Raw genomic sequence first — 3853 nt, 5'->3', positions numbered from 1 at the left:
CATTAAAACAAAATTATTAGGTTAATTCGCGAAAATATTTTTGTTTTTATAAAATTCTCGGTTTGAATTTGTTATTGATATGAAGCTTTACGCACGCCAAGATGCATTACGAGTCGTGTTTACAGGTTGGCCGTAGAAAGCACGCAGACGCTGACCGCCATATATTCGTTAAAACAAAATTAAAAAATAATAAATAAAAAAACAAAATGTATTGTAGCCGGCTACAGCGTCGAATAAACACGGTTGGAGCATACAAACTGCATTGACTCTTAAAGGATGACTCACTTTAGACCGGGCCGTGTCTGGGCCGGAGCTTCCGGGGCATCGTTTTCTATGGCAAGCATCACGTGATCGCCTGTCATGTCATAGAAAAGTAAGCGTCGGAAGCTCCGGCCCGGACACGGCCCGGTCTAACGTGAGTCATCCTTAACTGTCCATCGGTGGACTTTATGCCTTTTGTAATAAGGTCCATCGATGGACAGTTAACAGTGTGGGCCATGGTGCGTCCCGTCGCTGTCGGGTTAAGGTATCATGTCAATAACAATAATTCGAATAGGCTTGCTAGGAACTGCTTTCCTATTTAAATTTATCTATTCTTATCAAATCTTGCTCGTATCTATCTCTAATTGAAAGTGTCTTGTAATGTGACTTAGTTGGTCTATCTATCTACATTGATGTAAAAGGAAATCAACTTGTGGAAATGATAGCCAAGTCACATTATACTTTGTTGCATGAAATAGGGCAGGGGCGTTATTCGGCATTCATTTCAACACAAAGAAGTGTGCCCATTTTTCTACTATGCTACTTTTAGGGTTGGTAGAACCAAACTGTTCGTATCGTTAAAGAGTTGGCTAAATTTTTATGTATGGAATGTTTCATAGTAAAGCGCCGGGGCGCGCCGGCTCACGTAGATCAGTCTGTCAAATGTGGTTGGTGCAACTGGCTCTTAGTTAATTAATTATTATTAAATATCCATAAAATTGAATGGTTCTCTTCACTTTTTATATTCTCGAGAATCAATAGCACCTACCTGTCACTATCTGATTCTAAGTACAAAAAAGATTTTTTTTTCTATCGGGTTTCAAAATAAGCAAATTATTCGCCATTGGGGCTTTCTATCAAACATTGTTAGTTTGGCTAGACCCCTGGGGATAGTCATAGGCTTGCGTTCTAGATTTTCTTGAAAAATGAGGATCTAGGCCCATAACAAGGTCTTGGCGAGAGTACAATATGTAAGTGGTTAAGTATGTAAATAAAACAGAAAGGTGTTTGCGATTGATAACTTTATGTCACTTTATTTTGTAATTTAAATAATATAAAAAGATAATTATTATAAAAACAAATGAGTAAGGGAAATATTTCTTTCAATAGAACGATACGTAAAAACTGATGAGAAAAATATACGTAATATCTTTTACAGACACCTTTCTCAGATCAAATGAAGCTGTGAATATGTTTTTGAAAATAAATATAATATATGTAAATATTAACGTGATGCACTCAAGTAAATTATCACCGTAGTTAATTAATAAAATATTGTATAATTAAATACTCGATATTAAATTTCATCTTTGTTAAAATATTTTTTACTACTATTTCTTAAAATTAGCATATCACACTTTTTACAATTATTGTTTTCATCTTTGAAATGTTCTTACTATTGATGTGGCAATATTTTATTATTCAAATAAGTACGATTAAGGAATAATTAGCTAATGATGGATGCAATTTTCGTTAACATTTTTTGTTTATAATATTTAATGAACTATTATGAAATTATAGCTTAAAACCCATTAAGTTGTAGAAATTGTTTTTATTGTTTAATATAAAGGAGCATTCCATGAAATTGTCTACCGTTGTCCCGTACAAACGCGAAGTTTCTGAAGAGTTAAAGGTATAAGAGATTCCTTTTCTATGAGAAATGGTCAAAAATATGCACAGAAAAATAATCGCCTGCTTTAAATGCCGAGAAAAAAGTCGCAACACAGGAAATAAAATGCGTTTGTACGAGACAGCCGTGGAATACTCCTAAAAATGTAAGTGGTGTTTAAAAAAACTAAGAAAACTATTATATTAACCGTAAGCATAAAATTTGAGATAGCTCTGCATTATGAGTATCCAGACCATTGGCTTTTATGTTTAATACGGAAAATAATGAAAATGACACCATTAATTATCTATAAGTACTTACGTTAATTTTTAAAATTACCATTTCGATCTTGATAAAATATAAACTGCTTTTAAATTTGTTAACGTATAAAGTTAATTTTAAATTATTGCGTGAGAGATGAATGAGCATCGCTCGTTTTTAAACAAAGCAAGGCTCATTAAAATACGTTTATTTAAGCAATTTATTTCATGTCATTTTGTCGTAATCATTCGATAATAATCGTATTAAAATTAATTTGATGATTCGACAATGTGTGATTTATTATTGTATAAGGTGAACGTCAGAGTGCTCCTATTACAGTAAATACAGTCACCGTAATAATATGTTACGCAACGAAGGCTGCGAAAATATCTGACACGATCTGTTTTGTAGAGCCATAAGAGCGGGCCACATATTTTTGCGGAATTCGAAGAGTAACATATTATTGCGGCACATGTCATCTTCTAAAACTCACAAGCGTCGGAACCGGTTTTTTGCAAAAATTTGGAAATAACCATTATATTTAGAATTATTTTATACTCCATTATATAGGACTTAGTTGTGTTTTTAACTTTGTAGGTAACGAGTTCGTATTATTATATATCGTTGGATATTTTAAGAGAAAATTGGATCGTAAAAAGGATCATGTAAAGAAATGAAGTGTTATCTGAACAAATCGATAGTAACTACTTATGAATAAAATATAAAGGAAATAAAAGAGTGTTAAATCTACTTACAATCTATATTGAAAGGTTCAGAACCGGCCTCGAAACTCGTACTACGAGTCAAACTTGTCGTGCAGAGGGGTGTGCCGTGCAGTACAAAGTAAAAACGAATATTTTTATTCCCCTCACACACGACAGTTTGAAAACGTGAGAAATTGTTATAGTTTATTTTAAAGTTAGCTAAGAGACGGGTGTTACTCGAAACTACACTAACTAACTAACTTTATTTTAACAAGAAAACAAAATAATTTTAGTTCTTATTGTAGTAGTAGTAGTAGTAAACACTTTATTGCACAAACAAGTACATAACACAGAGAGAATACAGTAAATAGGTACAGTATTGTATTTTTTTCCCTTTTTAGCTCATTTAAGCTAATACAGATTTTGAAACATTTCTTGAACATTTCTCTTATTTTTTTGTTTATATTACATGTATTTCCTACTATAATAAATAAATTTTTTCTCTTAATTAATGAATAATGTACCTATAACTTGTGTGTAATGGATCTGTGAAAAAAAACTTTCCTTATTTTTAGGAAACACTGAGCTTTATAATTATATATTACTATCCATACGACTTATGACGAACATATACCTAAATATAAACATATTAATATTGTCATTTGTAAATAATTCGATAAATGTGCCAATTTATGTATTATATAAATAAAGTTGTTTATATTTGAAAATTGATGTTGATTATATTGGTTATTTTATAATGGCGTACTCTTAGCAGAATAATTAAATACTCTTTTAGGCACAAGACTAACTAACTATACTTTCATTATTTATCAAAAAATGCATAAAGAGGTGACAATTACACTTCTGTACTGGTTTACATTCTGATTGGTAAAAAATTAAAATAGGTACAGTCATCAGCAATAGTATCTTACTCAACTAGGGCCGCAAAAATATGTGACACGTTCTTATTTGGAGCGCAATAAGAGCGCGTCATATATTTTTGCGGCCCTAGTTGTGT

This window comes from Cydia fagiglandana, chromosome 9 (assembly GCF_963556715.1).
Source record: "Cydia fagiglandana chromosome 9, ilCydFagi1.1, whole genome shotgun sequence".
Lineage (NCBI taxonomy): Eukaryota > Metazoa > Arthropoda > Insecta > Lepidoptera > Tortricidae > Cydia > Cydia fagiglandana.
The sequence above is the reverse complement of the archived record's forward strand: the minus strand, read 5'-3'. Positions refer to the sequence as shown.